The sequence below is a fragment of the Hibiscus syriacus genome, unplaced genomic scaffold, assembly GCF_006381635.1.
Source record: "Hibiscus syriacus cultivar Baekdansim isolate YM2019G1 unplaced genomic scaffold, ASM638163v2 tig00110483_pilon, whole genome shotgun sequence".
Classification (NCBI taxonomy): Eukaryota; Viridiplantae; Streptophyta; class Magnoliopsida; order Malvales; family Malvaceae; genus Hibiscus; species Hibiscus syriacus.
The window spans coordinates 2,220,247-2,235,326 of NW_024062759.1; the positions used below are offsets into that span (position 1 = coordinate 2,220,247).

Here is a 15,080-nt window from a genome sequence, read left to right on the forward strand (position 1 = left end):
TATTAAATAATTATAATATAATAAAAATATTTTACATTCTTAATAGAAAGATTGATAATTAGAAGAATAAGAGAATTTGAGATTTGAGTGTGATTTTAGGGTTGTGTTGAGTGTGATACTTATAGGGGAAGGGAGGAGGATGGGTGTCAATCAATGTGGTAAACGAACGGTTCGGCTGAATTAAATGAATCCGCGCCTCCCGTACGTGTCAGACTTTCAATGAAGGTGTAGATAAACATCTGCGCCTTTCCTTATATGGCGTCAGCTTAGATAAAACCTCAATAAAGCGCAATTGATGATCTGCGTTTCATTAATATCGTATCAGAAAGGGTACTAAATCAACGAGAGGGTGTCTAACATATAATTATTAGGTCTAAGGTTATTTTTCAATAGAAACGCCCAACTTTATGCTTTGTCAACTTGAATAAAGATGGATCCACATCGGATCTCAAGTCATCGAGGTGTGTATGAAAATGTCAGCTCTTATGATTATTATTCCAAATCCTATAATCAATACTTCTCAGCCGCCCACTCATATTTAACTTTAAAGTCATGTTCAAATATTGAGATTTATTTATCTTATTAAACATGCCATTTGATTTTTTTGAATTTAACTAACTTCTTACTATACTGATTAAATCAATTTGAATGACTTTTTCTTTATACATTTATTATATTTAAATTATATATCTAAAATGCATAAAAAACAAGAGTAAATTATGTATTTTGATTTATTTTAATATTTTAATTTTTAATTTTTTTAAAATCATGCCTAACGTTTAATTTCTATTTTATTTCAATAACCGCTATTAAAAATTAGCGCATTGAGTACCTAAATGATCGATTTTGATTCATTTGAGTACCTAAACTTTTAATTTTTAAAAAATTAACGTTAAATTTTGAATGGGATATTAAAATGAAACAAAAATTAAATTTTAAGCATGATTTTAAAAATTTTGAAAGTTTAGGTACTAAAATGGATCAAAACTAATAGTTTAGACATGAAATGCATAATTTACCCAAAACAAATATATATATTTTTTGAATATTCAAAAACAAATATATGAAATCAATTAAATTGGTTGCATTATAACCTAACAATGATTTTTTCCCCAAATAGAGCACACGATGCTTCTCTTGTAGGCCGTATGATATCATTGTATTGGGGCTCAATCCTTTTGTTTCTGTATCTCCTTTCACAATTCTTTAGAACTGAACATTCAAAATGGAACATGAAAATAACGTGAATTATATAACTAAAATTAAAATGGGTTGTATTCAAAATTTTAAACATATACGAACTAAATATTATTTTGCTATGATTTGAATCGTAAATATTATAATTTAAAGATTAAAACTAAAGGGAATGTTTTTATTCAAAATGTTTAGGGTACTTTTGGTTCACGGAATGTAAGATTACCAGTGAGAATAAAATATTACCAGGGAATAGGATTACTGAGAATGTTGTATTTTGTGTTTGGTTGGTTTAGCAGGAATGTAAGATTATTGTGTTTGGTTAAAGGAATAAAAGATTATTAGAATGTATATTTGACCAAATTGTTCTTATTATATATTTTTTAACAAGTTGAAAAATATTTATATATTTTCTTTAAAAAAAAATTAAATTCATAAAATTTATATAGGTTTTTTTACAAAATTGAAAATATAAAAAAGTTTAATGAAATGGTAAAATTTTATTTTAACCCCTGAACTTCATATAATATTTTAATTATAGACTTTTTTTTGTAAATCTAAAATAGTTTAAGGGTAAATTTATAATTTAACATTCGTAGAATTTTTATTATTCAATGACAGAATAAGAATATTTTTGAAAGAAAATTTTTTAAGGGCATTTTAGTCCAAAACACTGGTAATCCAACAATACCTAAGGAAATGGAGGTAATGACATTCCCGGTAATATGCCCAAAAAAATCAACTATTGGTAATGTAAGATTACCGGGAATGACATTCCCGACCAACCAAACGAGGGAATGTGGATTTCATTCCCATCAGAATCTTACATTCCTCCAACCAAACACACCCTTACAGTAAGGGAGTTTTACTGAAACTTTTTTTTATAAAAATCCACTAACTCAAAAAATAAGGTTAAATTCATAAAAAATGTAATTACTAATTTTATTAATAGGCTAAATCCACGAGGTAATGTGTTTGGATTATTTATTTCATGAGATAATGTTCTCCCCATATAAACTAACTAACTAACTAACTAACTAACTAATTTACACATACAAAACAACAAAAAAATAGACAACAAAAAATAATAAATTACCCACGTATTTATGCCTTCTTCATTTCCTTTCTTGTTTCTTTCTTCGAATCAATTTGTACGTGGGTAAAAGTTGTGGAATAATGTCTTGTTCGTGTAAACAAAATATTTCTTTAAACAACAATAAATTAAACAAATTAATTTTATATAATCTAATATAAACTATTTCTTTATTATAATATAACTTAGTTAAAATAACAAACTAATTAAGCACTAATTATGTTTTTTTATAATATAACTTCAACTTCAACAAACAACCTAATATACGTTTAAACACACTAACAAATTAATTAAATAATTTTTTACATATAATAACTTTAACTAAGAAACTAATTAACTAATTTTTTATATAATATAATATATAACTTAAACTAACAAACTAATATAATATAACTTAAACTAATTAACTAAATTTTAGTTTTACCCTAAACCCTAAACTAACAAACTAATAATTTCATATAATAAACTAATTTAAACAATAAAAAATTACCTCACGAACGATGTTTGAGCCTTTATCTCCATTTCTTCTTCTTCCTTTCCTTTCTCTCGACAAATTTTCTTTCTGTCTTATCTTCTACCCTAAACCCCTCATATCCAATATATAACTCACTTTGCACGGTTGGTAAGCTGCAATCAATTTGAGCATTGAAGGTTGTATATTGAATGTTGAACGCTGCAATTATATGAGCGTTGAACGTTGCAATAATGCAACACTAATTACTACATGCAACATCTGATTTTACGCTGCAATAATACAGCTATGATAGCTACAGGAATCTCGCAGCTATGGCATGAGGGAGCAGCGGGAGCAGGCGTGAAAGCTTGGTCGATGGGCGTGCATGGCGATCTAACATGTCACTGGGCGTGCATGGTGACCTGGTAGGACACTGGGAGTGCATGGCGACTTTCAACCGTGCATGGAGACCTTCAACAGCTCACGGGGACGGCATGGCGACCTATGGTTTCACTGTGGATTTCACCCTATCTCAGCAAATAATATGGAGAGAGCATTATCTCGTGAAATAAATAATCCCAACACATTATCTCGTGGATTTCACCTTTATTAATATATATCTTTTATTCTTTGTAAATCTGTAAATAATTATTTAAGTTCAGAAACAAATTTTGTCTTATTGAAGTTGAAAAAATCAACGATGAACATTTCTCCGACCAACATTTCTATTCAGAAAGCAATAGAGTCATAAATGACTGCATAGATCCACATTGGTAGTCTAAGCAGCTATTACTTATAGGTAAGCCCATTTACATGAAGGGTTTAAAGTTAGGGTTTATAAGAGTATATAGATAGGATAATTAGGGTTTAGGGTTTCTAATATATACCAAGAATGTTTGGATCAGTAGAAGAACCCATGGATATCCCTAGAATCATCAAAATTCTTAAAATTCATACTCATATAGAAAGTTCATTGAACGAGCTCTACATTTGAAAATATAGGTCCAGGACTGAACGATAGTTTTTGTCGGTGAGTAAAGTATATCTTCAAACATTGTAAACAAAGGCTTAAGAGTCACATATGTCCATGTAGTAGACCAAAATTATTAACTTTACTCCTATCGTATTTTCGCATCAATTTAGTTCTTGAAGTTGTTTAATTTAATCAATGTCTACTTTTGACTGTCTTGACTAACATAACTATTAGTTTCTGATGATGTGGCCGTCAACTGTTTCCATGTAGGATATCTTTGTTGATGTGTAAACCGGTTGACATGGCAAAAAAAACAAAGTAAAGATTTACACGGCTATAAAGCTAACCCTAAAACTAATCCCATCCATTGTGATAATCTCATTTCCTTCATTTCTATTTCTTCATGTTCATTTGAAGGTATGTAAGGGTCCTTGAATGATTTTTTATTGTTACTTTTTTCCTTTTTATTTTGTTTTTTATTTCGAAAACCATTTAACTCAACATTTTTTATCTGATTTGAAAATGTATATATTTTAAATCAAAAACCCTAAATTACATTCTTTCACCATTATTTTCACCTTTTTAACAACAACATTGTTGTTGTTTGTTGAAAAGGTTGTGCTTGTCATCGTGCATATAATATGGAATCATCATCGCGCTCATCGTGTGGAGGTTGTCAGAACAACTCGCCGTTTGGAGGTCGTAGGAGTAAAGTGTGTTCGTCAACAAATTAGAGGAACGATTGTGAAGATATATTGTGTCAGTGTGGTTTGAAATGCTCGATGTGGATTGCTTGGATGAATAATCAGAATATAGGAAGAAGATTTTTGAGCTGCCCAAAATTTAGGACAAATGATTGTGGGTTTTTTGATGGTGTGATGAACCACTCTAAGAAAGAGCTATGCTTGTCATTTATGAGCGGAAAAAAAGAGAATGATGTATTGAAGAGGATGTCGAATGGAAAAGATGAAGATGATTCAGTTGAAACAAGTTTAACCGAAACAAAAGAAATGCAAAAACAAATTGAGATGATGATAATACGTGTGGTGCTAGTAATCTGTATTATGTTTCACTAAAATTTAATAAAAATGGTATTTTCTACATGTTTGTTGTGGCTAAATATTATTTGAACAAAGAACACAATATATATGCAACAATTAGATAAAGCTTAAAAACACTAAAAAATTCCATCCATTGATTGAAATGTCAACTGTAAACAAATATTTCCATTGTTTTGACCAATAATCAATATTAGTGTTTGGCAGTAACAAAATATAAAGTTTGGCCAATAAATTCAAAATAAAATAATCAACTTCTGGTCAAATACATGTTGAAGTTTCATCCCAAATGAAATTTTGTTGTTTCCATTTATTTTTGTTTTTTTGCCTAAGTTCATCAGATTTTTCTATTCAGTTGTCTTGTAGTCATTGATTGCTTCCCCTTTCATTTCAAGCCAGACCCTTTCCAAGCATATTGGTATTAAGAAGTTGATGATCCAATCTTTCTTAAAGAGCTAAGTGTAGTCAGTCTTTCATTTCATAAACTAGACTGTAAAAATAAATGTTAACCATCATATGTAGTTTATTGTATGTAAATATGAAACATAGCGAATGAAGTAACTTACCTTTAAAATTTCTTCTTCAGTTCTAAAATTTCTATATAGGCTCATACAAATCACTTTGCTTCTTTTGTTGTATGCAATAATGTGTTTATCTTTGTCTATCAGTTTTCTTTTCATGCTTCTAGTTGTAGGACCATTGTTGTTAGCCTAATATGAAATTAAACTAATATAAGATGACAATATTGGTACAAAAATTCAAATGTGAAATTTATTTAAACTTGACAGTTTACTGGAAAAGGTTATGACTTCGTAACTAGTCTCATTCTGGTCTCGATGATACTTGATCCATAATTGATAATGATATCCTAAAATTGAAAACAAATTAGAGATAATATATTGTAAGTAATTAAGAATTTAAGATTTATTTTATACCTGACGATTTTCTGAAAGAGGTTCTGAAAGTTGGCATGGTCTCATCACTGTTCCAGTGGAATTTGCTCCCTTATTGGCATTCGTATCCTAAATGTGAAGAAAAATATGTTAATGATTGTTGACTATAAATAAATATTGTTTACCTGTCCAACAGTTTGGTTAGAGTATTTTTTAGGACAATTAACCTTCCTATAACCCATTTGTATACACAAGCTACATGTCATTTGTAATCCAACTCTACTCTAATGTTTTCTCAAAGAAACACACTTAGCAATAACATAATTTCTCACTGCTTCCTTGAACTGAGTGTGATCTGTAAATCTAAGTCTAACTTCCCCCAATGGAAATTTACAAGCCTCATTATATGCATTCCCCACTCTAATGTTTCCTTTGTATGCTCTAATACTCTGTCATTCTCATTATCTGTATCATTATACTCTCCTGGATCATCCAACTCTAAGTAATCACTTTCAAGACCTTCCAATTTACCAGTTGTCTCTTTTATTCTATATGCTTCTACTGCATCATTTTCAACATCTATATCATCAAAATTTTGACTATGACTGTCATTATTTGTATTCTCATGACCTCTCAATGTTTCCCTAATTTATTCAACTTCATCTACATCAGAAGCTATTTCAACATCCAACAAAAATTATGAGACTCAATGATGTTTCTTCCTTAGCAATACCAACTTCATAGAGGTCTGCATCATTATCATTGATAATATCTTTAATTCCAGCAGTGTTTACAGTTTCATTAAAAACCATTGTTACATTTTTCATTCCATCATTTCTCTTCAAAACTAGTTTCAGCAGTGTAATAGCTTCATCAGTTCCAACAATTTCCTCTTCAACAAAGATCATTAATGTGCACAGTGACCACACCTTCAGTTCTACCATTACCCTCAACAATGTCATCATTGTTTTGGCTAGAAGAACCAATACCCTCAACTACCTCTTTACTTCTTTTATGAGCTTCACCTACCACATAATTTTTGTGTAGTCCACATAAAAGTCTACTACACCCTTTCTGTTCAAAATACCTAAACATTGCCTAACCAATTTCATCTACCACTATCACCATGTATGTGTTGAATGTAACATCTGGTATCTTATAGTACATCCATGAATCAGATGCATACCCTAGATCTTTCATATTCCCAATTAAATTCCGATAACACAATATATCGAGATCAACTTGAAACTTTTCAACTTTTCATCTATATACTAAATTTAGGTGAACCTACAAATTTACCTCCACGATGATACTATAACACAAAAAATTCTAGTTCGATACTCATCCTGTAACATAACACCCCGATGTTAATAAACATATTAACAATTTAATAATAGCATCAAGTTTTAATCATCTTAAATCAAATTATTAAAGAAAGAAAAACAGATAATCTTTATATTTTTAAAAAGGAAAAATATGGGGACCATGGCAGGATCTAAGTCCCTTTTCGATACTTTTTGGGTCAAAAGCATGGGACCATAGGAAAAAGAAAGGAAAAAAATGGCCATGGAAAACTGTGTGTGAAAGTGTATAACAACCAAAATAAGACAATTTTTTTGTTGGTGTTCGATTAAAAAATTCAAACATTTAAAACTGTCTCAAATCAACAAAATCTAAACCCAAAACACTGAAATACTACTTAAAACCCTAAAACTTACCGCTTTTTGGTTACTTTAACCAACCCTCAAACTTTCTCTCTTGATCATTCGCGAATCTTCTTCCTATCTCTCGCTTGCTTTCAATTTTTTAGTAGGTGTCTTGCTTTCTCTCTCGATTTTAGGGTACATGTATGATTTTGGGAGAGTATTCAATTGTGTTTTTTGGTTTGAAGATGGATTTTGGAGTTTTAATTCAATCGTGATTTTGGGAATTTGTTTTACCTCTTCGTGTTTTTAGGGATTATGAATAAATTAGAGTTTTGTTTTATAGCCCGTTAAATCTTTACTTGTTTTTTTTGGCTATGTCAACCTGTTTACACATCAACAAAGATCTCACGTGGAAACAGCTGGTGGCCACATCATCAGAACTAACGGTTATGTTAGTCAAGACGATCAAAGGTAGACATTGATTAAATTAAACACTTCAAGGATTAAACTAATGCGAAAATACGATATGGGCGAAATTGATAATTTTGTTCTACTACAAGGGCATATGTGACCCTTAAGCAGTAAATAAAAGAAAAGACAACAGTGGCATGGCAAAAGTTGTCGCTCTCTCTGGTTTCCAAACATACTCTTCTCGTTCATCTCTCTTAACTCTCACCTATCAATATATCATCTGATTTTTCCTTTCTCCATAGCACGTTACCACCAAAATGAAGAGACACATGTAGAGTAATATGTACTTGAAAATTTTAAACTTTTATAAATTTAAATATTTTATTTATAATTTTTAAAATATTTAATTCTATTTCTTAAGTCGATTAAGTGTCCTGCTTTCTTTCCGAAAAGATCTTGGCTCGAATCCTTTTAGAGAAATTTGATGATTACTACGATGTTTTAATTATTCACGTCATGTATAATTACCATATATGGACGCTTATTTGTTCAGATTAAGTGTTTTACGGGGCAAACTTTGAGGAGCGTTTTGAAGGACTTCTATTTGCTTGGAGTCAAGGTTATGAGCATTTATCTCTGTAGATCGATATGTTGACGCTTACCGATTTCTTACTGATCCTTCACTCATGAGTCCGTAGCTTTGGTTAGAACCATCTCTTCCTTCTAGCTAAAGCTTGGTTTGTTGATCTTACCCTTATCCGTCGAGAAGCGAATATGCAGGATGGATGTATGTGGCTCCCTAGGAAAACCACTATACATTTATTATTTTAGAAAAATGTTAAATATAGTTTAATTTGTTAATAAAAATGGAAAAATAAATTTTACATACCCAAAATTTTTAGAGTAGAGTATTAAATTTCAAACCCCCATTTTTAATATCTAGACTACAAACATGTCAATTGATTTTATGATGAAACTTGATACTCACTTAGACATGGTTCTTTTGAGGTGTTCTTTGATCTCCAATAACACTTCTTAAGTTATGACATAAAGACATTTTCAGATTTTCTTATGTCCGCTTAAAGCAGTTTAATGTAATGACTACAGTCTCATCTTTATTAAAAAAACTCAGATTATAATTGAATAAATTAAAAATTTATTAGTATGAATAATATAACTTATAAGGTTTAGTGGTATCTACTGCAATTATCCAAAAAATACAGAGAAATTGACTTTATTTTAGGGTGCGTTTGGTTCACGGAATGGAAGATTACAGTGGGAATGTAAGATTACCAGGGAATAGGATTACTGAGAATGTTGTATTTTGTGTTTGGTTGGCTTAACAGGAATGTAAGATCACCGTGTTTGGTTAAAAGAATAAAAACTTATTAGAATGTATATTTGACCAAATTGTCCTTATTATTATTTTTTTTAACAAGTTGAAAAATATTTATATATTTCTTTAAAAATTTAAATTCATAAATTTATATAATTTTTTTTTACAAAATTAAAAATATAAAAAAGTTTAATGAAATGGTAAAATTTTATTTTAACCTCTGAACTTCATATAAAATTTAAGGGCATTTTAGTCTAAAATGCCGGGAATCCAACAATACCTAAGGAAAGGGAGGCAATGACATTCCCAATAATATACTCAAAAAATCTATTATTGATAATCTTATATTACCCAGAATGAGATTTCCGAACTAACCAAATGAATATAAATTTCATTATCATAAAAATCATACATTCAGTCTTATCCAAATTCCAATCAGATAACTCCGACGTCTAATATTGTCGCGAAACATAGAAATCAACCGCAGCGCCATACCCCATTTACGACCTCCTTTCTTTTCCCCCTTATTCTTCTTCGACACCAAGAAATCAGATTCCCCCTTTCGTATACCCTAAATTTTGTATGGATTTTTTAAAACAGTGAAGTTAAGATTACATTTCCATTTGTTTCCTGGATTGAAGTTCACAATATCTTAAAAATGGATTAGTTAATGTTTCTTCATTGAGATCTTTTAGGGTTCCTATTTTTCGAACTTTAATTAGAGACGATTATAAGCACCGTTTGTTCATTTTAGTTTATCCTTCTGAAGTAACAACAAGAGAACAGATTAAACGATTTGTAACTCTTCCAGAGTTTCTTCATGGCAGAAGCTCCGCGTGGCCGTGTTACTATCACTCTCGGACGTAGTGGCCAGGTATTTGTTTTTGTTCATTTCGTAGTAATTACAGAGGTTCCTTAAGTATTTGTTTGGTTCTGGTCAAATGTAGGAAATAAGCTTGAAATTAGCAGGAATTTTCATTTGAACGAGCTGCATTCAGTTCGACTTTGAACGATTTAGTTTAGCTTGGTCGGATTTCACTTATTTGTTTTTACAGAATTTAATTCCCCCCCCCTTTAGGAAAGTTAGTGTTGTTCCATTTTTGTTTGTGTATGTTGGCTTGTTGTGAATCTGAACTTTATTGATTATGTTTCTCTAGGTTGTGAAGAGGTCGGGAGCTGCATCAGATTTGATCTTTTGATTCTCATCCTGTTGCTGGAACTAAGCGTTCTATAAGGGATAGGTTGGGAGCAACGTAGATAACTTGTTGAGTCAGCTAACAACAAGGTATACTTTTAAGAATTTTACTGCGTTTTAGAAGCATTTCACAATCTTGCTTTTGAACGCCCATGTTTTTGCAATGGCTATTTAAGTGATGTTTTCTGTTTCCTAGTGGATGATGACAACAACAACGATTTGTATTTTGTAGTATTCCTTGGTTATTAGCTCCTTTATTTTAGATTTTTTTTATTTTAATTAGTAATCTGATACTACAGGTTTTGATCTTGCGATGACTATTATATTGGACATATTCACCTTATTTTTAACATCTTTCCTATAATCGGAGTTCAGGAATGCATAAGTTTCCACCTTTTAATGTTGGATATCTGTGTTTGGCAACAATACTTTAGGAACAATAGAGTTGTACTTGTAGCTGGATAGACCATGAGTGCTAATCCTGCCTTCTCTTCAGTGTTTACATTCTATGCAAGTAATTTCTTATGTTAAGTAATAGCAGAGTTTTGTCCTTTTCTACAGACAAAGAGGTGATGGTCATTCAAGTTTCAATGATAGTGGTTTAAATGGTAATTGCCCTTCTGCATTGCAAAATCTTTATTTTTATTTCTGAACTGATGTTAGATACTAACATTTCTTCATTGGGAAAAAAAGATTTTCACATTGGTAAAGATGACCTCCGGTTTTAACTCATGCAAAAAAATGTGTTTCGAAGGGCTCAAAAGGACAATAACCATAAGGGCATGGACCTTCGCCAAAAGTTGTCAAGAATGGGACTGCCTCCACCAAGTTCTTATTCTCCTTGGACATTAGATCATTAAGACAAAGATCTCCTGGAAGAGTGATGAATGCCTCTAGGGGTTTGTCTCCCTCAAGAAATGTTGAGCTACAAAGAAGGCCAGTAAACAGGACACCGGATGATGTGAGGATGGGTTCATACACAGGGAAAGCTGTTCTTGATGCGCCAAAGCATGTGAATGCAGCATCTTTTGTTACGAAATCTACATTGCCTGCCACTTCAGCTAAGCCTATGCCCCCAGGGCCCCCAATTCCAAGTACAATTCCTCCAAGCAATATGTACAAAAAAGTTCATACTTGGTACGCACTATTTTCGCCATTCTACCAGTGAATGGTGCAGCTACATATATGTCTCTGACAATATTTTTCTTGTATATCTTCTGCTTATGTTAATGAATCATTTGTTCTTTTACCATAAAACAATGGCATAGTTTGCTCAGTGATGTTTGTCATGTTTGCATTTCTTAAATTGTCAAAAGAAATGTGTTATATTATTGCTGTACCATTACGGCTGGAAAGTGAGGATAAAAAGAAATTTGTTTGGGTGTTCCAATCTTGTTAGATTTGTTATCAACACTTTTCAGTTGTGTAGAGGGTAATTTGATGTTCAAAATGTTGAAGAACCAATTATCTTTTAGAAAAATAATATAATACTACCTTTTTAGGTATTTGACATACTCTTGCTTGATCACATACCAAGAAGTTCTTGTTACCTGTGGATGGTTATTGGTTCGGTCACTTTTGGTTCGGTGTAAGTAGAATAAAGGCTGCTTTGAAGCTGTATGTTACTTGCCCAAGATAGTTTTTAAATTTTTGGAATTTGAAGCTGTAGGTGCTGATCTTCTCTATGAACTTTATTTTTGCTTCTGCATATCAAATCTGGATCCTAAACGATTCCTGTCTTCTCTTGTCTCTGTATGAGCGCTTTTGCTTTCTCTGCTGACCCTTTTGCTGCTGTGATCAATCAAGTGTGTACTGTTATTTGCTCTACAGTTTTGCATAACTTACTAGTCATGTTGTGATCCCCAAATACCTCTTTCTAAATTTATGCATACACTTACTTTTAAAGAGTGTTTAGTTGATTTTTTTTACCTTTTCTTCTTTGGCTGGCTGCTTTATAGGTTGATGAACGACAAACTGTTGAAGGCTTGCTACATTCGCTGGGGCTAGGGAAATATGCTATTTATTTCAAGGCTGAGGAAGTAAGTAAGCTAGTTGTATGGTTAACCCTTTTTTAAAGGAAAAAGAGGTGCTCATGAGAGGCAGTGTTATATCTTGATAGTAGTTTGTTTGCTTTCTTTGGTCAATGGTTTTCAAGTACTTCAGTAGTTTGTGCATTAGGAGTATTTGCTGGTTTTTTATTTTATTTTATTGAAATACAGCATCAATAGGGATTTTGGCTGCTCTTTATTTTTTATTTTTTGGGTGGTTGGGGGGAGGGGGGTGTAACTTCAAATGATATTGGTAGGACTGAAGATTACTTGTCAATTTGGATTAAGGGCACCATGTTGTTTTCACAGGACACGTTTCTTGATAATCAAATAGGAGATATGAGAACCAGTACATCCTTGTTGCTTTTGATAATTGCCTTGTTGCTTGGACTTTCTGTTAGAAAGATGCAGGGATAAATCTGTTTCATTTGATTTTACTGATAAAATATCAAAATTTGCTCCGACTTGAGAAATGCTGTAGTTGTAAAATTTGGAATCCATCTTATAAACATGCAAAGCATCTTCAGGAAGCTGTTGGGGACTAATGTTTGCTAACGGACAGTACATAGCAGAAAATGTAGGCTGTTGCTACAGCTATTCATCATGCAAATTTGAAGATGTTTTTAAGTTATTGAACTATCATGGATGGATCATGTGACTTGTATGGAGAATGCTTGCTCGTTTATTTATCCGTATCCTCTTTGCTTGGCTGATCTGTAGTTTGGTATTTTACTCAGGTGGACATGCCTGCATTGAAACAGATGAGGGAAAACGACCTTAAGAGCTGGGAATACCTATGGTATTTTACCCTTCTTTTCTCTATTTGATTGTTTATTAATTTTTTTTTCCTGTTCTTTATGTTCATAATTCATGTGCTCGAACCCGATGCGAAAGTTGTCCCTAACGAATGAGGTTTGATTTGCGCTGCAGGGACCTAGGAAAAAGATTCTTCTTGCTCTCTTGCCTCGTTCCAAAAGGTAACAACGAGTCAACATCCGTGATTATTATTCTCAGAATCCCAAGTAAAACCAGTGTATCTCTCTGCTTTGGAGGTTGGAAAAAATGACCCACGAATCCAATCAGTTCAGGTGACAAAGTTTCGAAACTCGAACACTGCCTACTATGATGAATAAAATTATTGAGATGATTACTAGAAGCAAGGATTCATATCTAACATTTATATGTTTTAATTACTATTGTTATCGAAATTCAAATTAATTGCCTTCCCCTTCACTGTGCTGTTAGAAACTGTTGCATCTCAAATGTTCTGATTTGAAGAGCATGTGTTGTCCCAAATATGTTTTGTTCCTATTGTAGGAAATAACATTATTTCCCCTAAATCATATAGATCGAGTCCGATTTGGTCCTTGGATGTGATGTGGTTCTGAAGGATTGACTGGATAGTTCCGATAAGATTTTATTCATGAACAAAATTTTATTTTCTGATTTATTTCATCAATTTTATGGCTTATTGAATCCGGAGAGGGATTTCAAAACTTCTTTTACAGAGTCAAGTATAAATTCAAAAATCTAAACAAATTAGAACCCACGATGAAACAAGTAAAAGCAAGAACCCGTAAATAAAAATATATTGAATTCTGAAAAACCAAATTGTGGTTCAAGTACCCGTAATTAAAAATGTATTGAATTGTTAAAAACCAATTACAAAAAGAGTAAATTACGCATTTAGTACATAAATTATAATTTTGGTCTTTTAGTACGTAAACAAAATTTTCATTTTTTGCATGTTTTTTAATAATGTACTCTTAAATTCTTTTTCAAAGAGGGAGAAAAATGAAATTTTCACTTGTTAAAACTTTTGACATCTTCAAAATTTATTTTTAACAAATTTTTACAAAATGTTTTTTGTTATATCAAAAAGGGGAGATTGATAAATGTAATTAAATGTTTTTGATATAAAAATGACTAAATTGAAAATTTTGTAAAATTAATATTTTACCATATTCGACTAAAATATTTTTCAGTTTGTAAATTTTTTTTAAGAATCAAAATGTAAAAAATATCTTTAAAAATATTTGAAATTTATAGTCTTAAAAATATGTTTGAAATATGAAACAATACTATTTTTTTAAAGTTTTTTAGCCTGGTTCGAAACCCCCTTAGGTGGTTTCAAAACCCCTAAGGCAGTAGCTAAATTCGTCTTAAGGTTTCAAACCCCCCACAAGTTTCGAAACCCCTAGGTTTAGAAACCCTCCATTCAACGGTTATTTTTTAAGGTAAGTTTCGAAATCTCCCTAGGTGGTTTCGAAACCTTTGTGCATATTTGCATTAAATGCGCAAATTTGATGTTTCAAACAGCTCCAAACTCCCTCCAACAACCATAAATGACTAAAAATCAATGAGGGCATATAAAAGGGGTATTCAAACAGTCAAGAAGAGAGAAGACATTTATTCTAACAATCAAAGAGCAATTAGAGCCAAATTTATATTCCATTGTGTCTTTCTTTCATTGAACACTATTATTCATCATTAATTTTATTCTAGTGTTCTTGAGTGTGCGTGAACTTCATTTTGCAAACAATCTATCTTTGTGAGAATATTCAAAGTTTGCTCAATTTGTAATTTATTCTTAAAAAGAGTTGAACATTTAAGACTTTGGGGTATAAGTGTTAGTGTGTAAGCTTACATCTTGTCCTATAGAACAAATTAGTTTATTGAAATCCTTAGTTAGAAAACTAAGGTAGTGGATGTGGAGTTTATTAAGGAAGTTGAATCACTCTAAAATTCTTGTGTCATTTTCTCTTTTTTATGCTAAAGC

At 31.5% G+C, this 15,080-nt stretch overlaps 2 long non-coding RNA genes across 2 annotated transcripts; both read left to right on the plus strand.

Moving 5' to 3' along the window:
- The first annotated feature begins 10,285 nt into the window (after positions 1-10,285).
- LOC120129166 lies at positions 10,286-11,075 on the plus strand. Its single transcript, XR_005516714.1, has 3 exons — positions 10,286-10,343; positions 10,815-10,861; positions 10,947-11,075. It is a non-coding gene; the product is annotated as an uncharacterized LOC120129166 (long non-coding RNA).
- Positions 11,076-11,081: 6 nt separating this feature from the next.
- Positions 11,082-13,534, plus strand: LOC120129165. Its single transcript, XR_005516713.1, has 4 exons — positions 11,082-11,390; positions 12,212-12,292; positions 13,039-13,100; positions 13,232-13,534. It is a non-coding gene; the product is annotated as an uncharacterized LOC120129165 (long non-coding RNA).
- The last annotated feature ends 1,546 nt before the right edge of the window (positions 13,535-15,080 follow it).